The sequence below is a fragment of the Passer domesticus genome, chromosome 1 (genome assembly GCF_036417665.1).
Source record: "Passer domesticus isolate bPasDom1 chromosome 1, bPasDom1.hap1, whole genome shotgun sequence".
Lineage (NCBI taxonomy): Eukaryota > Metazoa > Chordata > Aves > Passeriformes > Passeridae > Passer > Passer domesticus.
In genome coordinates, this window is record NC_087474.1 from 14,457,497 (window position 1) to 14,485,385 (window position 27,889).

The 27,889-nt window shown below is 45.9% G+C and overlaps 1 protein-coding gene across 5 annotated transcripts in view; it reads right to left on the minus strand.

Annotated features, from left to right (window-relative positions):
• Positions 1 to 27,889, minus strand: part of JCAD (junctional cadherin 5 associated) — a 62,020-nt gene that overhangs the window by 20,128 nt on the left and 14,003 nt on the right. Inside the window, exon 1 of one of the 5 annotated variants that reach the window (XM_064403449.1) lies at positions 8,528 to 8,653. The exons of the other annotated variants lie outside the window; for them this stretch is intronic. The gene's annotated coding sequence lies outside the window, so the exon portion shown is untranslated. Of the gene's footprint in view, positions 1 to 8,527; positions 8,654 to 27,889 lie in introns of those variants that run through there. 5 annotated transcript variants of the gene reach the window in all.

The following is a 27,889-nucleotide window of genomic DNA, read 5'->3' on the forward strand; positions in this document are numbered from 1 at the left end:
AAAATGAAGCATACAGCATTAAGAATTGCCAAAATCAAGGACACGCAATTTGCTGCAGTCTCTAATTACATGACTCGAGGCTATTGAATTCTGCAGGACTCTGGCCTCGATTGGTGTGCAGCCTAGGTGATGGCAGTTCTTCCTAGGCTGTCTCTACAGCAGCTATTCAAACACTGCTCTGAAGATACAGCTACTAACAGGCATCTGAATTACAAAGAGTATTATCTAGATGGGTCACACATTAAACTAGCTTATCTTCACTCACGTCTGGGTGACATTATTCCCATTTCATATCAGACATGTGCCAGACAGAATATTTATGCAGACAGACTAAAGTGAAACAACCCTCTCCACTCTAGGCACCCAGTCTGAAGTGCTTACAACCTGATTTTTTGAAGGACTCAGCTTTAAAAGTGAATTAGGTGCATTCATAGCAACTGCTGCAAGAACCTAGTGCCTCTGCACACAAACCTAATGGGATGAGCCAAAAAAACTGGTTGCAGTAATTTTCATACTGTGCTTTCCTCCATCCCTCTGTTCATCTAATTCAATACCAACATTTTTGTCCAGGAAGTCCCATATCCCCCCACCCCTGTTAACTCCTCACCACCATGTACCCCAGTGCCTTCATTTCCCCCTTCCACACTCACCAATCCTTCTTGCTGTCTTCCCTGTCTCCTCCAGGATCCCTTCTCTGCCCTCCTGTCTCTTGGTCCCACCAAGAGCTGAGTGACTCTTCCCACACAGCCCACCACTGTGGCAGACAGCCCATCCTTCCTCCTGCACCCCTCACAGCTTCAGTTTGCATCCATCACCCCAATTTCTTCCTTCCCCTCCTGATGAACACCTACTGTCCTGCCTACACTTCCAGCAGAAGAACCTCTGTGCCTGCTCTCTGCTCCCAGATTTGAGACCCCATCTCACCTACACCTGGAAGAAGCAGGAGCTGTCATTACAGGGATGATCCCACTCCAGCAGCACAGCCCTGGGCCGGGGCTACACAGGAATGCTCTGCTGGCACATCCCTTGGAGCAGCGAGGGCACGAGCACAGGGCTGGGTCACCAGCAGGCAGCACCAGAGGATGGGGTGTGCTGATGGATGGGGAGAAAAGTCTTCAGAAAATGGAGTCACTCAAAACAGAGATGAGTCTCAAGAACACACACAGATGTCTCCAAGCCTTGTCACCACAGATCATGTTCTTGAACATGATGGCACCGCAGCTCTTAATAAAAAAGCTGAAAGATTTATTTTCTTTATTTTCTTTCCCCTTTCTAATGCAGGCAAAACAACATTCCTTCTCTCCTCCCCTCTAGTTTTTCTTGGAAATGGTTGAATTGATTTAACTGACAATATTAAAATAAACCTAGCCTGAGAGAGAGAGACACAACCTGAAAGTCTCAGATCAAGTGATAAAAGCCTGACAGACTAGAGCTATGGAAAACAGGTTCTTATGGTTGTCTCAATACTAGATGGTGCTACTTGCTCTGTCTAAATATAACCCTGAGCTATATCCCAGGAGAATATCTAAGGCTTTGGACATTTAAATTGCTCCTGTTTTCTCACTCTGGCTTTGCATGTGTGCATATAAAACAGCCTATCAAAAGCACATTAAACAAGGTTTTTACCTTGCTAATTTCATCTTTTTCAGGACAATAAAGTCAGATGGGACTGTAACCAGCAGGTTGCAGTGGTGCTGTGCATGCAGTCACCCCAGAATGCTATGCCCCTGCCCTCTGCTACAGAAACAGCCAGCACCACATCCACTGACTTGCAGAGACACGCTCCATCAGGAAAGATAAAATCAATGTGTTTGAAGAGCCTTCAACAATAATGTTCACTATGATCAAATGTTATCTATTTAATGCAAAGATACTCTAGAACACAGGAGAAAGTTTGGAGAACATTAATGCAAGCTGGATGCATCCAACTCGGTGGGGGTTAATTAAGCATAGGCTAGGAGTAAGGAAGGAGTAGGGAACTAGTCAGGGCTGCCTCCTAGCCATGAGTAAACACCTTCTAGAAATTCTCAAAGGATGAATGAAGGGCAAACATATTATCTAACTTCAAACAAAAGGGGGAAGGAGACAGATCTGAGGTAACATAGACCAAACAGCCTTGCTTTGATATCAAATCAGACAAATTATTATTCAATTCCCTTGTAAATACTTAAAACAAGTGTTGATTTATCGTGGAGCAGGAGGGAGCAAGTGTGCGATCCAAGAAGAATTTCCATCTCGCCGCTTGCCGCCTTGCACTGCAGCTGCATCCACTCCCACATGATAAAGCCATGAGAAAACAGAAAATAGAGACTTGTCAAGAACAAATTAAGCCTAATCTATTTAATTTTCTTCTTTGACGGAGCTGGGAGTGTAGTGACTGGAGAGGAAAAAACAGCACAAGTCACACGTTGGAATGAGGAAAGCCTTGATGAATGCATGTGATAGTCTTGTATGCAAATGAGGTGAATACAATTGAGGTATAATTTACTGCGGGCAGGCATACAAATGCTTCAAATCTGTACTCAAGCAACAGTAGCAAGTCCAATGGCAACCTGAAAAGACACATAAGGGCTGTGCCTGGGGTCTTGTTCTACTCATTATTTCCATTAATGACTTGTAAATTAGGAGGAAGATTACAATTACAAATCTCTAGGGAATGCTGTGAGCATTTTCAGGGATTAAAATTAGAATAAAATCTTAATAAATCAAAGACCCACTCTGAAATGAATGATTGAGATTCAATACAGGCAGGTGTAAAAAAACATGTTGAAGAGGAAGGAAGTCATGCAAAACAAAAAGGAGCAGTACAGCAAGAGTCTCTGGTGCTGTAGTCACAAAGAGGGATGACATGATTTGACTCAATGATCTTAGAGACCTTTTCCAAGTTTAACAATTCCATGGTTTCATGATAAGAGTGGTGCAGGGCTTGGCAGCCTGGTGAATAGGCCTGGAGATATATCAAGAGGAGCATCACACATCAGGCTCTTTACTCTTCTCAGCCCTATATCCAGTTTGCGTCCTACCTCAAGCAAGATGATCACAAGAAGGATAAAAAATTTAGCCAAGTGTGACCCCTAGAGAAGAGGGTACAAGAAGTCGGCTTGTTTAGTTGGAAGAAAAGTGTGGAGGAATGAGGGTGAGAGAATGAGACGTAGTTTTAAATATGTCAGGCTGCTAAAAGGCTGCAATAATCTTGTCCTACTCCCTGCAGAAGTGGATAACCAAAGGGACTGACTTAGGAAGCAGCAAGGGTGATTTAGATTAGGTATTAAAAGGAACTGTCTAGCCATAATGATAGTTATTGACTGTTTATGCTGGCAGGCTGTCAATCAATACAGGTTTTCAAGAACAGTCTGAATGAACACCTAGCAGAAGTGGTGCAGATGAAGCAATCCTGCCTCAGACACAAGGGATCTGGGATGGAAACTAAACTCTGTAATATTCTTCCTCTACCTTTCCCCCAAAAAATGTCTTGTTGGCATGCTCCACGCATTTCCAAGAAAATCAAAACTCTTTCCCACAAATCTCTCAGCGCTACAAATAGCCACCTCACCCCAAATACAACGTGACCTTCCCCTCTATCCCCAGCCACCTGCTACAACTCTCCTTGCACCCTCCTTTCCTGACATCTCTGCCTTGCAGGGAAGAGTGAGGGGGCTGCTAAAGGGGAGCAGGTCTGGCACAGGGGTAGGAAAAGAAACTTTGCTTCTCCTCCAGGGATGGCAGGGACAGGGAGGCTGAGACACAAAACACACACCACGGATTGAAGGGTCCTGAGCAGAGAAGAGGCAGCAGATGAGCAGAGGAACCCGAATGGGGTCCTGCCCAAAGGACTCTGATCACACCATGGATACCCACCAGGCAAAGCTTCAATAAAGCTCCCATTGCAGCCAGTGCTGTACTGAAGGCTTCAAAGCTGCCAGTGCTACATGCATAATCATCTCTGCAGACTACATGAGAAGAAGACATGCCAAAGTCTTTGCTGGAAGATAAGCCAACTTTATGTTGGTTCTGCATGTCTTCCCAGGCCAGTCCCTCCCATTCACCTCAAAGAAATTAAAAAGAAATATGTGAATTTTTGTGTTCAACTCTCATTACCTGCGGGCAGGAGAGTTCACATTTTTTCTCTAACACAGAGGTTCACAGACAGTGAAAATTACAGCTCACATCCTCTTTGCATTCTTTGAGCAAAAAGACCTCACTGAAATCCTGGAGGAACTGTGCCAGAGAACAAATTAATGATACAATGTGTCTCCAATAAAATTAGGAAGTGGGAAGGATGAGAGGAACAAGTCTTGAAGAGTTTATTTAACTCTCAGAAGGTAGTTATTCCTGTCTTGTATCTGCAGATACATCTGCAAACCCACCATGGCATGAGAGAGAGTGCACAGCATCTCCTGGGGCAGATCTCAACAAGTGATGGCTGCTCTTCAGGTGCTGCTGTTTGTTAGGAGGTTTCAGACTCTGCTTTCTCACATTCACCAAGAAGAAAATGGTACAGAGAGATTATTTTTTTAAGTAATGTGGGTGTTTGAGTATTGGGTTCACATAATGCTGAAATACATGTCCAACTATGCATGGATGGGAGTTGGTATCCAAAATAGTTTGATTTTTAAATTTGCCATGGACCAATCCCAGCCTGACTGAGCACTGATAGGCTGAGGCTCTTCAGCATCCAAAGAGATGTAAACGCATAACAGGGAGAGAGGATATGTCCAAGCATGCACAGATACCACTGTTTGTATTAGCTGGTTTCCAAAATGTCAGCAGCTGGCTTTCACTGATGATAGACCAGCACATTAGTCCACTGAAATTGGCCCAGATTTTTTTCAGAGAAGGAGCAATTGTTAAAGAGCACTCACTGATGCTCTGTGCTCCAGATATAACAAGTCCTTACACCCATTGGCAGCATATGGTGTATTTCCTCAAATGACAGCTTTTGTCTGTCACAACAGGAGAGCTAAATAGTACATTTATTACACGAAGTGTAATTAGTCAACTCTTTGCCTCCCAAAAAGGAACTGCAAAAGAGGATGTTTTTAGGACTCAAATGAATGTTTCCATGCTGTTTACAGTTTTGTATGGAGCAGTTCACACTCATAGAACAAAGCACAGGGAATCACATTTGTTGCTCACATCTTAAAATCAAGATATTATGTGGTAATCATCCCATCTAAAATACCTATGGGCAAAGTCCTAATAAGCTACTCCCACATCAGAACTTCATGAGTAAGCATTAATTTTTGTATTTTTTAATAGAAAAGCTCTCCATCTGTATAAGACAAAAGAAAAAAAAGGAAAAAAGGATCTCAGTAATAACTGTATTAAATCTGTCAAAGCAAAAATTTTTAATAAGGGATCTATCACATGGCTGAACTTCTTTGAGGTGACAGTGACATGACTTATAGAGCCTGGGCTCTGTGATCAAAAGGAGTACACACATTAGCATCCTACTAATCACAGCAGGACAGGCCGGCCCATCAGGCCAGGACTCACGGAGGAGGGATCCACAAACAAACACATTTCTCCTGCTCACAAACGTAGCTGGGAGCAGAAGCATTCCAAGGTTGGTGTGGTCTTCTTTCAAAGAGATAAGGATTGTGTCTTCTGAGTAAATAAGTTCTCAGCACAGTCTTACACATCTGTTTGTTTACTCATTTTCGGACACCACCATCCTCTCCTGCGTGTTACACCCTTTATATTACCCTTGTACATATAATCAAATGCCCTCTCTTCCGGGCTGACCCTCTGCTTCTTCCTGTATTACAGACGCCTTTGATCTTTCTTTCTTGGATCTGTGTGTCCTGACTGGTAGTCTCAGCAGGATTTCCCCCTGACCCCTCGCTCTACCAGAAAATAAATGCCAAAGTAGCATTTTCATGCACTAGCATAGGAAAAAAATAGACAGATGCTTGAGAAGGCTACACACAATCAATGTGGTGCTGCTGAAGAACCGTGTGTGCTGGGCAGGGCTGCCACCAGTAAGGTAAGCCCAGGCTGGTAATGGGTGACCCACTTCCTGAGCACAGATAAGCCTCCTGGACCAACAAGGTGAGCAGCCATCATCACAAGGGGAAGATAGACCACCCTGAAATTTCAGAAACAGCTGTTCATTTTTCTCCCCTTCATCATGCTCTTAGTGACTTGCAGGGTGCTATTAACATTTTTAAAAAGCAGAACCCAGCCTTTAACTTTTTTTTTCCTTCTTTTTCAACTATCTCAGATTTTTTCCCTTGCCTCACCATTTGAGACAGTCCAAGTTATGGCTGACAAATTCCATTAATATCCTAACTTTAATATTCTTGGGCAAAGAGGCTCCTGCGGCTTTTCATTCCCTGCAGGCACTGCCAGCACCAGAAGAGCTGAGGGTTATTTCTAGGTAGATGTGAAAAGATGCCATCAGTTCACACAGAGACCTTAACAATCACATCAGTACTGCTGAAAGGCTGACCAATCCCTTCCTTCACCGCTGGAACTGGTGAGTAAGTTTCCCCAGCAAGCCCAAGCCCACTTGCCCTTGCAACAAAGCACAATAACAAGATTGCAGAAAGCAAGATAACCCTTCCACTCAAGGATTAGAAAACAACATCTGTTAAAAAACAAATAAACTGGTGTAATGGCTTCAGCAAGAGACCCAGAGGATTTTAGAGATGTAGCTTGTAGCTTGGTCAACACATTGTGAACGGCAAATTACAAGAGAACAATTGTTTCATACCAAGCTCTCCCACCCCTGAACTCCCTCAAGGTTAATTAGGATGGCCTCTGGCCAAATTAATTAGAGGAGAAGATTTGGGCAGGACTTTGCTATGTACTCATAACTAGTTCCAAGGTGACCAAGAAGTTCAGAAATGCCTCACCTTCCAAGCAGAGCTTGCTTGGCAAAAAACAAGCTCACATGTGCCATGTCATTCTTCTGACAATCAGGAGAAACACTTAAAAGTCGTGTTCCCCTAACTAACAGCTAACGTAGGAGAACTTTCTGCATCCTTCCCACTGAACAATATGCCCTTGTTTATTTTCTGTGTGCTTTTTAGGTCATAAGAGGCCAGTGAAGTTATGCATCTAAAGAACAATATAGTACTGTAATATGCCAGTTGATACACACAGCCTGGCAGACCCTGAAAGATCCGTCTTTTGCAGGGGCTGGCAAATACATGTTGCAGCATGGAGAAATACTTAACATCACCATAGGAAGGGAGGACGCAGAAGGGCCCAGCCTTTGAAATGACAGACTAAATTGGTATTTTAGTTGGTATTCTAATGTGCTCTGATGGCACAACTTAGAGATGATCCTGCCTTGAGGGGCACAGCCATGCCCAGCTTCTCTACCCCACGGCAGCAGTCTGCCTCAACTTCCTCCTGCTCCTGCTGCCCAAAGCATCCTTGGAAAAGGGGATAGCTGGCAGGACCACACTTTTTACTCCAAGTGGTAGCATCGTGAGCGGTAGAACTGCACAGCATAGCAGGGTAGGGCAGATCTAGCCTCTGTGATTACAAACCAAGTGCTGGCACAAATGAAGGCTCTGCAAGTGACTGCATCTCTGATCTGTAGAGCCCTTCTCTGTCATTAATCTGATATTGTTTAGCTTGAAGCCGGAAGGTTGCTATTTTCCATGTGTCTGTTACCCACAAAAAGCAACAGCCATTCTGGGCAGAATCGGAACTTCTGAAGTAACAATGAGAAACTGCTTCAGCTCACGCAAAGAAGTGCAGCTGAATACTTTTCAGCAGGACACAATTCTCATTGTCACTAGCCAAGATTTAATGTCTTGACTCTGTGAATCAGACTGACTACTTAGAACAGTTACATCGTGTGTTCACTTAAAGACATGGGACGGAGTAACTTAACGTGTAGAGCCCACGCCAATAAAAAGCCATTATTCTCAACTCTTGACCAAAAAACAAAAAGAAAAAAAAAAGAAATAAAAAAGAACCCAAACAACCACCCATCCTTTATAGATGCAAGAGTCCTTTGGCATAGATCCAGTGGCAGACTAAGGCCATGATTTGCAATTCTGAGGCAATTATGAAATGACATAACAGCACAGATCTCCTTCTGACAGAACAGCTGGGGTTTTGTCTCCTTTGCAACAGGACACAGTGTAAAACAACCACCAGAAAGTAAAATAACCCAAAGAGCCATTTAACTCCTGTGCAAATATCGGAGTACAGACAAACACCAAGAGCGGCGGCGCTCGGAGTTTCAGACGCTGGTGCCACATCCCCCCGGGTCGCGGGGAGCCGGCACGGAGCCCGCTCAGGGCGCAGGGGAGCACAGCGCCCGGCGGCCAACGAAGGGCAGCGGCTCAGCGAGCGGCACCGACCAACTTCCCCGGGACCGGGGCTCAGGGCGAGCTCCCGGGGGATGCCGGCGGGGAGAGATGAACGAGCAGGTGCAAAGGATGGGAACCCGAGCGATGTGCCCCCCGCTGCCGCGAACCGCCGTGCGCCCCGGGACACCTCCGAGCGCCGCCGTGCTTCCCCTCCCGCCTCCTGCAGCCGCCCCGGCCCGGCCCGCCGCACTCACCGCTCCGGGCGGCCGCGCAGCGCCCGCGGCTGCCGGCTCGGGCTGCGGCTCGGCCCGCCGCGCTCAGCGGCCGCGGCTGCGGGAGGCGCCGAGCCCGCGCCGGGCGGGGCGGGGCGGAGGGACGGGGGAGGGACGGACACAGGGAGGGAGGGACGGACACAGGGAGGGAGGGGCGGTCCCGGCGCCCCGCCCGTCCCGCCCGTCCCCCCCGGCCCGGCCCAGCCCAGCCCAGCCCAGCCCAGCCCAGCCCAGCCCGGCCGCGGGGGCTCCGCGGGCGCTGCGTGGGGCGGTGTGTTCGCTCCGGAAAGTTGAACGGGCCGCCCCTGCCCTCCCTCTCTCTACAGATGATCGTAACTCATGGCTCAGCTGAGATGAGCGATGTCAGCTTTCTCAGCACGGGGAAAATCTGCGAAAGGGAAGAGGGTCTGTCGAGGATGGAGAGGGACACCAGCAGAGCTTTCCGAAACTTGCTGTTCCTGCTGGCGCCTGGCCATGCCCCCAAAGGGCTCGTCTTCTACATGGTTTTCAAACGTTTTTAAAGCATTGTTAGTTGTCTGCTTCCCCACCTTTCCCCTCCCCATCATCTATTCAGCCTCTAGAAACAGGTGAATAATTTGCAAATCTTTTAGTTTAATGACACTCCCCCCCCAAAAAGGTATGTTTGTGAATCATTTACTTTAGTAATTGGTTGGGCCCATCAACTGCTTGCCCTGTCTTAATTGACTTTTACCCCAGGCTATCAAAGCAATTTTTACGCATGTTCATAAATTGAGTCCTACTCAATATGTGCTCTAGTTAATAGTGAGAAAACAAGGGCAGTAAAGTTACATGATGAGTCCAAGGTCACGGCAGAAGTCTGCAGGAGAGCCCAGAACTGAATACAGGTTTCCCGGTGCCCCGGTTTCCCAGGGCTCTGGGAGTAATTGTCATTGACCTGCTTTTCTGTGGACATCTCCTTTTGTCTTCCAGCAGCTGCTGACACATGATGCAGCCACCAAAGACAATGCCACCAGCAGCAGGGGGACCTTCAGCAAGACCCCTTGCACCCTGTGCCTGCAGGGTACCTGTGAAGTTCTTTGTGCCTTTGCTGGTTGGGAAACCCCTGTATTTTCCTGTGGTGAAGTCTTGTAGCTGACACGGTAGTCTGTCAGTAGAAGGTTTAAGTTTTGTCACAGAGCAGCTTCGTGTGGGTGTAACAATAGCAAGGGTTTCCATCAATAGCACGGAAGCTGTGCTGCTACAACTTGAAGTTTGTTATTTAAATATCTTGACTCTGACAGGCAAATTGGGAGTTCTGGGGTTTTTAAATAGTTGTCTCCTCTGTGTTTTCAGAAAAAAAAATCCAGAATTATTTTCTCGTTTGTATGGCTGCAGCTCTGAGCTGTTTGCTCTCCTTGGTTGTAGAATCCAGTCCTGTTTAAATCCCTTCTTCCCAAGACAAAAGCCTTTGCTCTGGCTGGGTAATCATGGTGTGCCACTCGGAGCAGGTCCTTGTTCCTGGAGCTCACGACTCTCTGTTGGAAATGCTGCTTTGGCCCTGGATTTAGGGAATGGGAAGAGGCGGGGAGGGGGGGAAGAGTCTGGACCATTCCATTGGACCATTTGAAATGGGACCATTGACTGAAAAATGTCAGAGTGATGTCACAGGCTGTAGAGATCATGATAAAAGCACAGAGGACAGCACATCTCAGACCTACCTCTCTGCACCTGGGGCTAATTTTTGCTACATCTCTTATGAAAACATTTTGTGGGCTGCAAAGGTAGGTGCAGTCCTTGGAAGGAGACACTCCTGCAGATTTGTCTTGAGTCCTGCCGTCACTGAAGATTTCCCCCAAGTAAAGTCAAAGGACCTTGAAGTTAGAAATAACAGGGAAAAAATCCTAAAAAAAAAAAACCATGCCCATGCTGCTAGGTCTTCTGTTACAGAGAAAAAACTGAAAACGTGAGCTGAACATAGCTCCACAGTCAGGCACCAGAAAGCAAACATGATTTTTGGGACAATAGGACGGATGCCTTCGGCTGGATTCACAATGAACAACAAATGATGGCTGGCAGCCCCAGTTAATGTCCAAGGGGGATTGCCCAGAGGGGTGGTGTAACACGTTAGTCTGTGATTTGGGAAGTCTGAGGGCTGAGCTTCAGTGCAGCTGTCAGGGACTCCCTTTGCTCCTGCAGCACCTTGCCCTCTGCCTGTTGGAGAACAAGTTCTTTGGGCAGATGTTGCTTCTTGTTGTGCCTTTACCCGGTGCTCAGATCAGCAGGGCTGTGGTCTCTGGTTGCTACTGCAGTGCAGACTGTGACTGCTAGAAGGGCAAAGATGAAGAAAAGCAGAGGAGGAGGAAAGCAATTCTGCCTTTTGATGGTCAGTGTACACAACTGATGGAGCATTTTTCCCTGCAAAGCCCACAGCCCTGCAGCTGCCTGAGCAGATCTCCTCTCCTGGCTCTTTCCAGAGAAGTGGACCATTGTCAGACATTCTTGAGTTTAGAGCTTCATCCTTAAAAGGCTAAAAGAACTAAATGTGGCTGAGAGAGAAGCATACAAATGGAGTTTGAAGAAGAGAAAAGAGCACTAAAGCCTGTCCTGCCGTGTAGGACTCCAGAGATGGGTAAAAATCAGTGTGATGGGGCAGGGTGACTCAATGGGGCCACAGAGGAGAGAACCATTATTGTCCCACTGCAAGGAGAAGGGCAAAGGAACCATGGATCAAAAGCTGTGTGTGCAAAGTTGGGTATCTGGACAGGAGCACAGTGGGGCTGCATGAACCCAGCAAGCAGCAGAGCATCCCTGTGTCACAGCAGGCAGGCTCAGATCAGGATCCTGTGGGACATGGTAGAGCAGGTCTGCGTGCCTGGGCAAGCAGGGAGCCAGGACTTGGCTCCTCAGGAGATGAAGAGAAGCGCCTGCAAGTCTGGCCTGCAAGTGGCCATTATGGACAGAAATTGTGGAAAACAGAAACACACAAACATGAGCAAGACAGGCCAGATGGGGGAAATACAGATGAATTAATTTAGAGGGAAGGGAAAAGGAAAAACACAAAGACATGCTGCACACCAGCCAACTCTTCAGCAACAGCACTGCAGCATGTCATCACTGGGCCAAGTGAATGGGAAGTTGTTCTCTGCTCACTGCAAGTTATTGCTGCTTTATGCCTTTATAATTCTCCCTGGCCTCAAAACCTCCCTGACTGGGAGGTTTTATGTTTATGTTTTATGTCCCATCAGCAGTGTTGCTGCTCAGGATCAGAACTTTCCTGCCATTCCTACAGAACTTGTCGTGGGCTTGGAGTCTCGTTTCTGGAGGTGATCATTCATCAGTGCTTTTTACAGTGAAATCAAGCATACTTTTTCATAATTTGGTGGGGTTTGAAGTGATTAGGTACATTAATTTCTCCCCAAAAGACTGTAACAGGTTTTGTCTTAGATCCAGTTGCTGGGAAAATATTTAGTAACACATGCTGAAATCACCACATACCTGAAGTTTACCATAACTAACTAGTCACAGATGTGCTATTAAATCCCTGGTTATTTTTTCCTCTTGTCCATCCTATATGGCATGTTACAGCCATAAGATATTAAACGTAGAACAGCTGCTAGTCAAAACCAAAATAGTTATTACCTTTTCGCAAGAAAAAATTCACATTGCCCATCTCGACAGTAATCACTTGTTTATACAATTGGCGCCTCTTTTTAGCTTGGAACAGAGGGACTTCAGATATTTTATTGCTTCATCAAGGAAAACACTAAGCATTGCTGTGGAAAAGGGAGGTTTTCGTTTGCCAGTTCTCTAGTGCTTCTTTAGCTATACTTTGACTTGGTATTCAGGGGTCCTTTACTTGAACTGCTTTATTGCTTCCTAGGCATCCCAAAAGAGCAGAAAGGGTGGGTGTGTATTGAATGAGGGAAATAGTTCATTCTGCAAAGATGATTTAGTTCACAGCAATTGCTGTCTGTGCAAGGCGTTGGGCCATAGGCTGCTGGGGAACAGAAATAGTGCACTGATGGAGAGTATTTTCCTTCAAGTGTAAGGACTAAGCTATCAGGTCTGTCAGATGTACCTTGAAGTCCTAAAGTATGACACATGAAAGTGTGCTGGAGGGAGGGAAAAAATGGGGGCAAAAAGCTAAAAATAACAGACTAGTTAACACAGAGGAAGCGTACACCCATATCTTGTGAGTTCCTGAACATTGTGAAGACTGACGAAAAGGCTGAGGGGTGTGGCACACAAATTACCCTGCAGATTTAGCTGGTTTACATTTGGGAAAATTAGGTAGTGCTTCCAAAACGTTTGAAGTGCTAAATATTGTTAAAACAATCCTTACAGCTCTTTCATTCAAGGACTTGGCTCAGGGTACTCGGAAAATAACTAATGAGTTTCTCATCATAACACCCAGGAGAAATGGGAAGTTATCACAGTAATTGCCCCTGTCACCCAGCTGGGGAACAGAACAGTTAAGCCTTGTTTTTCAGGGGTGTTTCTTGACCAAAATATTTGTACAGTCATTCAGCTGAAAAGCTCTTGAGAAGGATTAGAAGCTGCAGCTGGCCTCTCAGCAAGGTGTTGAGGGGAGGAAGAGTCATCCCCCAAAGGTAGGGGAGGATAAAAGGAGAAAAGTTATGAAGTAGCAAGGCATGTTGGTGTTGGATCTATCCTATTTTTCTTAGTTTAAAATTTGCATGATTTCTACTTCAGAGAAGACTAATTCCTACATTCACTTAATAATGTATCCGTTATGTACCAGGGCACAGAGTGGTACAGTGCAGATGTTATGGCAGCTCCATCCATCTCCATGAAGCTACACATGGAGCTGTGACTGCCACATTGGCTTTCCTGCAAGAGATGTGAGCTTCACTTGATAAGGAGAGAAGGCCCACAGACACTGGGAAGTGAGACATGTGCAGCTGGGAAAAGGTCTTTTTCCAAGTACAGGTTTTAGCTTGATTTCTGTAAGAGGAAGAAATTAGTAGGAGCTGTGGATCTCATTAACATCATTGTGCAGACTAGAGCGTGAGGAAAACAGACTTCAAATAAGAGCAGCCTTTGGTCAGAACGCATGAGTTACCATGATGTGTTGATGATGTCTGTGGAAATGCCCACCTCACATTAAGCTGTGAGTGCTCAGCAGCCACTGGGTCATGCCTGATGTCTGGTGTAAGTCTAGTCAAGCAGTGGGTTCCACCCTGTCCTCCCATCAAACATCTGGCTACAGCTCAGCACCGTACTGCTGTGACTCCAGATTCACTGTGTCATGTTCAGATACTGACCTGCTGGGGTTGCAGCGAAGACAGAAAATAAACTGAGATTACCCACAGGCTTTAGCTAAAATTCTTTGCCTTTTTCATTAAATAAATTTCAAATTTACTTGGGGGAAAAAGAAAAGAATCAACTTCATCTTCAAAACAGCTGCAATGATATTCTTACTAATACAGATAATTTAACTTGCAAACACATAATGTGTGCTGAGCAGGTCCTTATTTGGGAGAATAGACTCTGAAATAGTGGAGAACCTAGGGGAGGAGAAGCACAAGGGCCAGAATGATAAAGGTATGTGAAGTAATGTAGAAACCAGAGAGGTCTTTTGGGAATGTCTCCTCCCTTTCCTGAACATATATGTATAAACAATAAGCTGGAAGATGGCAAACACAGTACAAATAAAATAATTCTTATTTAGTTACACTGATATGTCTAGGCTATGAAAACACTGCTATTAAGAGGCAACTGAAGCCCTGGGGTTTATTAGAAACAAAAGAAAATATATACTGATGGCAGAAGAACCTATAGCTACAGCAGTAAATATCAAGTAATAGAGTCTGGAAAGTTTTTAGTCTTCAAAACTTTGGTCAGACTGTAATTATTGGGAAGATAAAGGAAAGCTGCCTTGGAGTAGGTTACTCCCTTCTCCCAAGCCCAGTCACTGCCATACAGAGAGGCTCAGAGGTGCTGAGGCACCTGAGCTGGCAAGGGCATGCAGCAGGAGGGGCAGCTGGATCTGTGGCCATGGGCTGTGGGTCTGCCATTGCCATGAGAGTCCTCCTGCTTGCCCGCAGGAGGATGGAGGTAAATGCTGTGAGTGGCTTCCTTCCCCCAGCACTTGCCATGCTTTGGGTACCAGTCATGGTGGAGCCTCTGCAGCGAGCCCTTCCCTGGGGAGTGCAGATTCCCCCGGGGAGAGGAGAGCATCCTTGAAACTGTGTTTTAGTACACAATAAAAACTCTCTTTTTATAAATTATTTATGTCATAGTTTCCATTAGGTCCATAAGGACTGAAATAATAGCTATTTGACCAATTTCAGCTTTTAGCTGTGGTAAAATAAGTTTTCAAATCTTAAGTTTCAAAAGGCAGCACTGCCCTTCCTGAAATACTGCCTCCCTCCAGTGGATCTACATGAGCTGGTTTTATGAGATCAAGGGGAGAAAGTTATTTACAGTAGATTGTTTGGGTTTTTTAAATAAAAGAATTTGAGCACAGTAGCAAGGGCAGAGAGTGAAGAAAAGCTTGTTTGTAATGGGAGCACTGAAAAAGTTCAACAAGAGTTTGCAAGACCCCTTCATGTCAGTGCATTCCCACAGAGAGCCTCACCCAAAAAGCTGAAATTACAGTCTTCCTCGGTTAAAGAAAAAAAAAATAGGAGAATGGCTTGTAATTTTTGAACCAGGAAAGCTGTGTTTATCTTCCAAGACACAGCCCCTTGAAGACGTGACTGTCATGCAGGGTTAAGGAGCAGGCAGAAAGCCCACAGACAGACGGACGGACAGGCCTTGGCCGCTCAACACCCACTCCAGGCATCTCCCTCCTGGGGCGAGGGGATGCTGCTGCTATCTATCTGATACAGAGCAGCGTCGCGCCTGCCCGTATCCAAACACATCTTGACACTGGAGATTGCCCAGATCCCAGGGCTCTGGAGGGAGGCCAGGACGTGCTCCTGCCGGAGCAGCTCACCGCCACGGGAGCGGAGCGGCGGCATGGGAATCCTTATCAGGGAGCAGCGACGTGCCACGGCCCTCTCGGGTGGGCCGCGGGGTCAAAGGATTATGACTCAAATCCATTCTTCACAGGAAAATCTTTTCCAAATGCCTGGCTACGCTATGAAATCACACAGGGAGTGTCCTGTTATCTGTGGGGGTGGAACAGAGCCACCTCTGCTTCATGCGGAAAACCAGGAAAAGAAAAATACAGCTGTGCAGAGCATCCCTGCTGTACAGAGTCAGCCTTCCAAGCTGCTTCCCTTCCTTTCTACCTGTTCGTAGACAGGTTTGACACAGTGAGTGGGGATATGTTTCATCCCCACAGCAATAAACTTGCCCTGTGCAGGTATATTTTAGTCTTGAATTTAACTCTTACTTGCATTCTTATTCTTTTACATGCACTTCTGCAGATACGGATGTCATCCCCATTTCTTAACCTACTCTCCACTGGAATTGCTTTTTAAGAGATAGGAAAAGAGGTACTTTTTTGGAAAAGTACTGGTACCAAGAACTTATCTGAGCAGCATTATGGGAACACAGTTTTCCTTGACAACCTTTTAAGTTACAGCAACTGTGCAAAGGATTGCAGCACCAGAATGTTAGCATGTACCAGGCTTCATTTGGATTTTAAAGTCATTGAAATCTAATAGTTATGTTGTTGAAGAGAGAAAATGGAACTAAGCACCAAAATAATAGAAGATTATTTTTAGCAAAGCCTCATTCAGATTAATCAAAAGGCATCCATGTGCATTTTACTAGGTGGGTTTGTTCTGAGGTCACCTTAGGCACAATTCATGCAGCCCCCAATTCACTAAAGGACTTCCAGACTCATCTGTGGAAATTACACCTCTACCTCACCATATTTTCTCTACTTCAGATGAGAAACAGACACCACTGAAGCCTTATTTATCACATCCTTTCCATCCCTGGATCAAGCTTCACCCCTGCCATTTGGGCATATTGCAGCACAGTGATACAGAAGCATCATGCAGGCATCCCTTAGAGGAGACAGGCTGTTTAAAGACCAGGGTGCTATGGGACGTTTACACCACACACACTCTTTCATTGCATTGCCACTGTGCCCAAACCCAGTCACCCCCTCAGGCAAGTCCCTGCTGTGGGGGTCCCACGTTCCCCCATCTAGATGTGAGACCTCATAAGTTCTGCCTTCACCTGACAAAGATCTGAACCTGGAAGGAGATCCTTTGTTCAAGCTCTGGAGTGCTCTGGGAGAAAAGCAGCCAGCAGCCTCTGAATAAGCGGCTGTTTGAAAGGAGATTAAACCCTCCCCTGCATGTGCAACTTACAGCCAGGCAGCCTACATCAGAGAAGTCAAGCTGCATCCACTGCAAGGGGAAAGTTAAAATAGAACTGAATCTTCTTACTTCAGCTCCATCTTTTGTTGTGCCCTGCAGGCAGCATTCACCTGAACGTGTACCCTCCAAAGTCAGGGTATACTTGCCTAAAATGAAAAATGGCACACACAGCTCTATCTTTTTTATTCCCATCAGCCTCTGTTGTCCTTCTATTGAGCATGAACTTACTGGTCATGAGCAGCACCACTAACCACACAGTAACCATGTTACTTACTTGTTTCAGAAGGGAAGCTGAAGAGTGAGTTGTAGTTGTTGGGTCCTTACAAGTGGCCACTGCATATTTGAAAATAGAGACAAACAAATCCCTGCAGAACTAACAATACCTTTAAGACGCTGTTCTCTACTTGCCAGGGTCCACCTTCCCCTCTAACAGAGTCACATGTATGGATAGTGGGACCTGCACACCCATTTCAACAACAAGTCAGTGGTTCCAGCCTGGATGGATTTCTGGACTGCACTGGGCTGAAGGTTTTGCAGTGAAGGAAGTTCTGCTGAGGGTGTTTCCTTGTACAAGTGAAGGAAACATCTTGGGGCAATGACACCATAACCCAGTCCAGCTGTTTCTGCAGCCATCATTTGTTCGCATTCTAGGATGCATTGAAATAGCACTTGGAGCATTTCTGTTGCTGCTTATCCTCTGGCTGGGCTGTTGTTAATGCAACACTCACTCAATGAAGTGTTTGGGATGAAGTCCAAAAAAGCACTTAGGTGCCTAAATCCAAGACAGTGATTCACAGCTGCCTAAGGACTTAGGTTCCCCCTTTGTATACCCCTTCCCTGAACCTCTTTAAAAACCTGGACTTCTGCAGAAGGTTGACTCTAGGTGTTGAATCTTGACTGGGCTTGGCCACCAGAGCCTGTCTGCTGTGTCTGTGCTGTCCAGCCCTGCAGATGAGGTGGCTGTGTTTGGGATACTCAGACACTCTGTGGATGTGCCAGAGCTCAAATTCAGCAGCCACAGCTGCTCTTGCTCAAACTGTGGCTAATGTTGGTTTTTCAAGCTGTTATAGCCACCATGGGGCTCTTTGCAGCCAGAGGATCATGAAGAGAACAGCACAAAGGTGATTTTATACTGATGAGGGAGGAGGCAGCCACTAGCCTGGCTTGAGTATGTTTCCCTCATCTAACACTCTCCTCCTCCCACTCTCTAGCTCCACAGCAGAGGTGATGAAGATACCTTTCACAGAAAATAGTGATTTCTCCTCCACTGTTCTTGCTACTGGTAGCCTGATAGGGAATGGTGGAGTCAGGTATGGCATCTGCTGCTTGTGGAAACTGGATGGGTCATGGGTTCCAGGGCTCAAATTCACTCATACTGTCACCTATCAATATAAATCTATACAAGAAAAGCTTAAAGGCATTCCTAATAAGGTACAAAATTCCTCCAATAACCAACTCCTCTATTACATTGCAGAGTATATCTGTCTATTTGCCTCTTTTCTCAAGAAGCTCAAAATAGTTGCGTAAAACTGGTTATCAAACTGCAGTGACTTACAGGGAGAGAGAAAGAGAATGGTTTGCTCTTCTACTACAGCTTATTCACCTTGCTCTTGGAAAAGCCATTTACTTCCAAGAAAGCTCTGAGTAGATGAGAAAGTGAGGCACAGTTCCCAGTGCTGGGAACTGGTTATTTGGGATGGCAGCATCCCTTGCTGCACTATGTTTGGGTGCTCTGACATCTTGAGTACATTCACATGCCTTGCCATGAGACCATTACGCTTTGCCAGGTTTCTCCTCTTGTCTGATAAAGCAGTTAAGGCTCTGTGTGACAGACACTTGCACTTTTCAAATATAAATCTCAGGTAGAGCTCTACATGCACAGGCTGTTTTCCTCATTAAGCCCTTCAGTTACTGCTCTTTACCTAAATCCAAGCTGGGCTGTAAAAGGCTTAATCGATGCAACACATTCACTCCTGATGATGTCAGGGAGCCACTGTACCCATCTAACAGATGAGCTGATCTGCTAGCCAGTAAATTTGGGATGACAAGAAAAGTTTATCATGTTAAACCAGATGCCATCAGCACCCTTCAGTTCTGCAAAAATGCTCTAGTTCTTCAAAAAGCTATTACTGAGATGTGTAAGGAAAACATGAGATCTGAGCCACTTCCTGCTCCAGCCTTCTGCAGTTGGCACCTCTTCCCACAACCAGGAGAAGAGCCCAGTGTGGAAGCATGTTTCTGAAAAGATTTCAAGGATGAGATTTGGTGTCTTCTCTGCCTACATGTGTCCTCAGCAGGAAAACCGCAGAGCAGCAGAAGAGGGAAGATGAGAGCTACTGTGGGACAGAAAATGAATCTCCTGTAGATCTGTCCATCCATGTGTGTCTGTCTGGGCCCCATCCTCTGGCCCTGCTGCGATCCGTATTTCAAAGGGGCCATGATTCCTTCTCACGTTACTGCTGCTGGCAGAACAGCAGAGCTGGCAAGCGAGCTTTCAGGAATGTCTTCATCCTTCACGATCCATATGAAATAGGTCCAAGTAGTAATATTTTTGGAGAGCCAGATACAGATTTTGCAAAGGTTGGGAGCAGCAAAGCACACTATTAATAAAACAGTCACACTGCTCTTGGTTTTGGTCCTATTGTGATAATTATAAGCAGAAGTTTTCTTTTGTCTGGTCAAAGATTCTGCTGCTTCAACTTCAGAGCTGTCAGAGAGAACTGAGAAAGAGGGCTTTGTTCAATGGATGGCATTATCTGCTTCAGCAAGTGCCATCATTCTGCTTTGGTAAGATCAGTGGAAGAATAAAGGGGAGTTTGTTTGAGGATCCACTCTCCCATCCACTATTAACACTACTGTAGCTCAGAGTAGCCTACCAATGGTGTCTTGGCCTAGAGGAAAAACAGTTTTTGGGGTTTTTTTATATATATATAAGCATACCCATCACTGTATACAATGATGAAAGTTAGAACTACTTTAATTGTATTTTTTTTTAATTAATGCTAACTTATTTTAACAGGGCACCTTCAACAGGGACAAAAAAAGGACATACTCTCAAAATGCTGGTAATTAGATACAAAGAAGAAACTGCTAATAATTGTCTTTTTTTATGCTCAGCCAAACATGAAAAAAGTGCCTTCTGGCAGCATGAACCTGCCCAGGAGTGGGGATTTTGTTCTGATAGTCAATAATTTTCCTTCACATTTTCAACTGCTAAGTCTCAACAGCTACCATTAAGAATCAAAGTCTTGATGCTCCAGAGGCCAAAGCACCCACCATTTCACCTCATTTGTAATTTAACAGGTTTTTCATTTACACTATGATGTCTCTTTTAAAGGAAATCCCAGTGGAATTAACCAGTACTCAATATCAGGTGCAGGAGGAAAATGTGCAGTGGAGCATATTTATGCTAGAGACAGACTTTTGTGCCTGGGTACGCTGCAGTGGATATTGCTGAAAAGGGCAGCTTTTCTGCAAAGTTCTGTTATATCCCTTCAGCAGGAAACAATTATCTGTAATACCAATTTCCCGCAGAATTTTGCAAATCTTTCCCTACAGGGATTTCACCTTTCTTTGTTTCCCCTGCACAGCACAGAAAGTCTGACTGCAGTGATACAAAATCAGATCTGACTCATTTTTATTTTCAGCCTCTGGCAGCTGAAGGGAATAATCTCATTTTTGACTAGGAGGAGATGAGCAAACAGGGTAAGGGCTGGTGATCTGAATCCCCAGAGGACCTCCAGCAGGGCCTTCCCACTGTGTCCATTTTGTGGTGAGATGCCCAAAAGGAGGGGATGAGGATGCAGTGGGGGGGTCCCTGCTCGAGGGACACTTGTGCCTTGGAAGGAGAAGGAGTCCAAATCCAGGCATGCCAGGGCCCCAAAACATCTGTGGGAAGGGGCACTATCATAACCAGTGTATGCCTGGAGATGACCCATGCAACACCTGCTGTCACCCCATGTTGTCTGAAGACCATGAAATCCCCATGGCAGAGCCTGTGGCTGCCTTGAACCATTTTTCTTTCAGCTGCAGCATAGAGGTGTAGAGAGGAGGATTACAGCCATGGTAACCAGGAGTCACATTTTCAGCAGTTTTCTGCATTTTTTTTTTGTCTTTGTCCCCTCTTCTAAAGCAAGATATCTCCCTGCACAGCTTCCTGACAGTGTGGGCACAGCCCTGCCTGTGCAAGCAGCCCTAGAACCAACCCACGGCACATGGGAGGAGTTTGCCTTTTTCTTCCACCCTGGAAAGAAGCTCTGAGCTCAGTGTGGGGGTGCTCAGATTCCATACTGGGCAGGACATGCCCAGGGAAAGAGGATGTGTGGGGTTCACTGGGGAGGTGGGCATACAGAGCGGGAACACTCTCCTCAAGCAGTTCAGCATGTTTAGAGCTACTGTATAGGAAGGTTGCCTTGCATAATCCACTTTGTTCCACCTCTGTGGACATTTTTAGAGGGACTTGGCTATGTGGTTAGGGATGCAGGTATGGTGAACAGGGACAGCCTGTTTTCCTGTCCCCAGAGTCTGTAACCCCAGCAGCAGTGGGACCTGGCCCAGTGACTGACAGGGACAAAGAGCAAGTTGGATTATTTATCTGCATTTCCCACCAGGAGGAGGCTTGTGACATCGTGCTGTCAGTCCATCTGCACAGGCAGCGTGTGGCTCTGCTCTAGCCAGAGGTGTTCCAAGGCCATGAAGTCCCCATGGGTTTGGGACACGCGAGGAGCTGGCTGTGTCCTGCACCAGCTGCCCCTTGGCCAGGCGAGCACAGGGGGGCCCAAGGCAGCAGCTGAGGCAGCACCAAAGCCAGACCCTGCAGGAAACCCATCTGAGAGGCTCCCACAAACCACTCCATCACTGTTTGTCCCTCTTCATCCCCAGCTGTTTATTAACTCCAGCTCAGCTGACCTGACATTCAGGTAAGCCAAATCTGATTTTCCGGCTGAGGGAGCCCTCAGATCTTCACTGTTTCCAAACAGATTTCATCAAGGAAAGCAGCATGCCCAGCTTCCAGCTAGAGGAAACTCAGACCTTTGCAAAGCTCTGGCTGAGAAACAGGGAAGAGAAGGAGCCCAGGAGCAGCCCTGGGTACAGCACATGGCTGAGGGCCTGACCTGGGATGTCACATCAGGTCCCATGGGTGGCCCAGGGTGCAGCTCCTCCCCTGCATGGCAGGCACAGGGGGATGCTCACCCCTCTCCAAAATGCAGAGTGCACCAGTGATGGTGGTGTTGAGGTCCTGGGGCTGCTCTGGTCAACAGGTTCAGTAAGGAAGGAAAGGCAGGAGTGGCCCAGCCTTTGGGGGTACAAGAGAGATGGACAAACAAGGTGAAGAGACCCCTAAAATATGAAGAATACCCTTTGATATTTTTTGAGTTGTTATGCACCTGGTACTAAAGATGGACAAATGACATTCAAATTTCTTAAGTTATTTTGTTTTTTCAAAAACTGTAGACCTAAATTACATCTGTCTTTTTAAAATATACTGCAAAATACTTGTTCAAAAGCAACAAGTGACTTAAAGAAAAACAATGATGAAATTCTAGTTCTGGGAAGAAAATTTTTCAGTCACAAAAGTCTGAGTAGCTCTGCTCTCCACAGCAGATGCTTTCAGACCTGCTCAAAGAATGTGCATGTGCATATAGAGCTGTGATTTGCCATTCTTTGGGATGTCTTTGTTGTTGGCCTTGAAGCTGCAGGAGAGCTGCCTTGTTTCCACAGTAGAAGTGAGTACAGATAGGCTGCCATTGTCCAAGAAGTGTGAGTGCTTCTGTGGAGGCACACAAACCCACAGCACAGACATTTAAAGCCATTGAGCAGTTCTGCAGAGCTGTTAACATAATCTGATATTCAGCCCTCATCATCCATTTTTATTCATGGTCTTTTTACTTGTTAGACCTCTCTAGCAATCTTTAATTAAAAAAATTCCTTTCCTTCCTGAGATCTCAGATGAATGGGGTAAAGAAGTCATTTGCATAATAATCAAGGTCTCCTTCAAGGAAAGGGTAGGATCTGGATAAATTAGCTACAACTTGGCAAGAGTGGGAATATCCATCAAATTTTGTCTTCTTAATTCCAGAGTCCAGGTGATCACAGCTTTTTGTAGAAGCCGGGAGAGCAACAGCCAAGTGAAAATGCCCCAGCTTGCTCTTCTTGCCCTCACTCTGCAGAAGTCTGTAAAAGGGGTTGGTGGCACCAGATCTTGGCATCTTTGTAAAGGATTTCTATTTTTCAGTCTCAGGGTTCAGTTGCTATTTGAATTGGGACATTTCTCATTCAGTTGTAGCATAGTTGTGACGTTCCGTGACGTGTGCGACATTTACAAAAATCAACATCAGTCCAGGCCCTTTGCTGACTCGGAACACTCCTGGCTATTTCCGAGTGCCATGGGAGAAGCAGGGATCAGAGCCTTCCTCCACAGCACATCCTTGAGGAGGATGTCATTACTGAGTTGGGTTTTCTGCTGGGCGTGCTCTGACTGGCAGCCAGAGCCAACGACAGCTTTGTAATAGTGGAAGCTTATCTGCCAGCAGTGCCAATAAAAATAAATCACCTACTTGCCTTATGCTCCGAGTAGATGAAAACACAGTCATCAATGGTCTTGTGTACTTCTACACTAACTCAACACCCACAGCATTCCTTTTTTAAAATCAAATTGCAGGATTTGAGAAGGCTACTATGTGCTGGAGTACAGAGCCAAGGTTCAGTGGGTATGAATTATGAGGTTACAATACATTCATTGTTTGTTTAAATACTGTTTTTTCAAATTAGGTTTGCATGTATGAGTGTAATGTTCTCATTGACTAGAGCAATGCACAATAGACCACCCACAATTTGGGAGGGTGCCACGAGTTTGTCCCTCTGTGGTCAGACATCACTTAGTTTTTCATCCCCATTCTGTCTATGTATCTTCAGCCTGGCCTTACTTGTTCCTTCTAGATGAGCTGGAAGCATATGTGGAGCACATAATTTTCTGTGGTGACCTCATATACAGAAAACAGATGACTTTGAATTGAAAGTCCTCAAAACCTGTAGAGTTGAGACCTGTACCACTGATCCAAAATTCAGCTTTAGCATTTCCCACTCATTCAGTGTGGGCGTAAATCAAAATTTATTCCTCTGAAGTCAGAGATTTACATAACTTTAAGGCAGGGATGAGTGAGCATACCTCATCTGTCAAGGGGGAGCCACAAGCAGGTTAATTTTTTTATGATATACTGAGGTTTCAGCTGCTTTGCTGTAGTTTTGCCATCATCCCTGTTACCAGTCCTCCTACATTCATAACAAAGTAAGAGAGCAGGCAGCCAAATACGATGCACTCTGTGGAGGAATCGCTTCCTCTCATGTTGCATTGAGATAAAATTGCATAACTCAAAGCCACTAAGGGCACAACCCCTGGTTGTATTTCCATCTGGAGCATATGTCCTTGCCCCTTCCCCCAGCACTTGCAGGGGAGATGCTTGGACAGGTTGTTATTTATGTCAGCACAAACTGGTGGTGCCAGGCACGTCTCTGTGGCAGTGGAGGGAAGCATTAGCTGCAGCATCATTGTGAAGCATATGTATGTGATGAGATAACAGACATCTGGCAGTGAGCAGCTACTGGAGCTCCATAAATCCCTTGGCTTGTAGATTTGTAGAGAAAATCTACCTCCAGCACAGTATATGACTGTATGGGCTTGAGTACCAAATTAAAGATTGTGCTGGTCCTTACAAAGCACAGAGCTGTGTGGTGCTGCTTTTGGATCCCCAGCTTGGCCCTTGTGCCCAGATGCCCCAGAGGACACTGTGGCCTGAAGAGAGACACAGGGAACCCTCAGGTGTCTCAAGACTTGCTTGTAAATCTCTAGGGTTTGCTTTGCTGCTTCACATCCCAGGATTTTAGCTGGGCCAAGCAGCCCAGCATCTGCCCTTGGGCTGTGTATCCCAGCTGAGACCCTGCAGGTGATGTGTGCTGCCTGGTGAGTCTCCCCCAGGAGAGCCCACAGCCACAGCCCAGACACTCCACATCACATCCCCATCACACATCACTCCAGCACCTCGCTGCCCAGGACGGGCCCACCATGTTTTGGGCATGAACAGATGTGAAAGCCACATTTCCCACTTCTGGGACTTATGGAATGAGTGTTCAGGTCCCTGCTGCAGGTGCAGGCTGAGCATTGCATCCAACTGCTGTTTAGGATATGCAGCCTAAACCCCTGTGTTATTAACTCAAGGTTAACATCCAGCTATTCTTATTCCAAATCATGAGATTGCAAACACCATTAATATTCACCACCAGTGAGAAGCCTGAGAGAGGCAAACGTGCTGTGAAACATACAGCACATTCAATTCTGTGATGGGTCACTGCCAGCACAAGGTCCCTTGGGATGGGTGCCGGACGAAATCCAACTCTCTCTTGCACTGCCCTACAGCTAAACTGACTTCAGTTTGCATCCACATGGCTCTATGTGGTAAATTGGTGGGATATTTGATCTCCAGTACCAAGAATAGGAATGAAGTGTCTGATTCCAGTGCATGATATTCTGCAAATATCTATTTGAGTAGCTAGGTCTGAGTAAAAGAAAAGAAATCAAACAGAGGGATATGGAAAAATCTTTTTATGCCTATAAAAGGATCACTTCAAAACCACAGGATTTTGTATAGGAACCTTTTTCCTTAAATAGTAGAAACAGTCACTGGGTGCATTCCATCAGTGTAAAAAATGGGGGTTAGAAAAGAGCTGCTGTGTACAATAGCAGTTTCCTCTCCTTCCATCTCTTCCTTTCCTCCCCCCACCACACATGTACCGTGTCTTATCCCCTGAAACTGTGCTGGTAAAAAACATGAAAACAGTATACTTACTATATATATATATTTATACACATAGATACCAAACCCATACCCATATACATATATGTATGTGCTGTGTAGTTAAAGACAAACTGCATGGTAGCATTATTTTGCATTCTTCATGAAACACCTTTTCCACAAAGATGAGCAAAACTTGGCAGTAAATCTTGCTGGCTATCTACAACACCAGCTCAGGCTCCTCCTGCAGCCTCCTCCTGCCACCAGCAGCCAGAGCCAGGACTATGAAACCCAGAGCTCTTTGGCCTTGGGCCAAATCCTGCCGGGCAAAACCCTGCTGACATCACGGGGATTAGAAGGGTGGCTAATCAGGACAGTGGGATTTGTGTCAGTCTTTCACTCAGGATGCAATGCTGGGTCCCCCTGTGGTCACTGGGGGTGGTCTGGGGCTGTGAAGGCCCTTGGTGTCCTCGGGGGTGAGCAGCTGTGGGGTGGCACTGGGCTTGGGGGTATCCTGTGTGTGCTGCCGTGGGAAGGAGCAGGAATGTGGGAATGGCTCTCCCAGGGCACAAGACTCCAGCACCACTTGGAACAAGGGTTCTTCCCCTGCCCTTTCCATCTTGGGAGTCCCAGGCTAGCAGAGGACAGGAGGGGAGAGAAGATTTCTGTGACTGTGGGATTCATTAGCCACTTTGTCTCAGAGTGGGTTGGGGAAAGGAGTCAAAATATTTCCATCTCCAAACTGGAGACAGGCTCAGCAGAGACTGAAACCTTTTTGGAGGGATTTGTGAAAAACCAGGGTGGTGTCTTTAGTACTCTATAAGAAGAGTCTTGTGTTCACATTAATGTGATGAAAATTTCATGCAAAGGGTCCCCAGGGACTCAGGCTGGCTCCAGTCCATCATCCCATCCCATGCCTAGGTGAATCCTTACAGATGTCTGTGTAACCTGTTCTGAAAAACCTTTAATAACAGAACCTCCACAGTCTCCTGAGACTAAGTATTTCAGTGTTTTACTACTCTTACTATTAAAAACATTCCTTAAATCTGTATTAAGTCTTTCTTAACTCCCTCCCAGCCAGAACCAGTACACACCCTGACTGAAATTTTAGCATGTGGCTGATATCTGCAGCAGGGACAGAGACCAGTTTATTAATTTTCTTGTTGATCAGCCCTTTATGTGCTTGAAAACATTTTTTTCTCTCTTTAGATTTCTGTTTTTCAATCAAACTCAGTTTCTTTTGCCCACCTTCCTGCACATACCCATATCCACCCTTTTTGAGGAATACCCTCTCCTTCCATAAGAAAACTCTTTAGGTGAAGGCTCACACTAGCAAGGGGAGCTGAACTGAGGGAAGAGAGATGTCTTACAGGCTGTGTTTCTATCTGTGTAGTTTACAGTGATGTTTGGGGTTTTGTTTGCAAGAGTGTGACATTACAGGTACCCATTAGGGCAGCCCCTGACCCATCACAGCCCGTGGGCCTTTGGGGCTGAGCAGCAGCCCACACACAGTGCCAGCCTGTCTCGTGGACCCTGGGGAAAGCTGAGCACTCATCCCCCCAGCTGCATCTTTGGGGTTCTCAATCCCTATCTCCAGTTGTCATTTCAGCAACCTACAGTCAGCAGGCATAGCTGCAGCAAGCACCTTACTAATTTTCACATTGCCTAAACTGAAATGAAAATGTTGGTTAGTTCTGTTGTTAGTTCTGGGATGAAGGGAGACCCCCACAGTCCCATTCTAGGCACTCCCTTAGTCAGCAGGAAAGTATTGACACCTTTCACATACAACTTTTTAGTGGCTTCACCCTTCCCACAAGAGTTTCACTCGAAATTCTCATTTCTGCTGCTTTCTGCTGCTTGCTTGTGAAAGGGCTGACGCTGTCATGGTTGCTAGAAACCAGGAGGGAAGTGTGCTGTGGTGAGAGTGCACACCCTTACTCCCTCTCCGTGTACTGATCTAGAAAACACCTCCTGAACATTTTTTAATGTGACCTGGCAGCAGACCAGGGTAAATGGCATGTTCTTTTTCCAGTGCTTTGGCCCAAAGTGTGTTTCAGAGGCTTAAAAGAATAGTCAGTCAATTAAATGTGATAAACGAGACCATTTGTCACCAGCATCTTTGCTTTTCTTTAAAGTATAAAACGAGATAATGAGCAGGGCTTGAAGAAATCCTTTGTGGAGTTGCAAGCCAAGGTCACATGGTATACAGAACGGATTTTCTGCCTCTCCCATCATGAGAATGCGATCTGACAATACTCCCCCTCATGACACAGAAATCAGAGACAATGTTA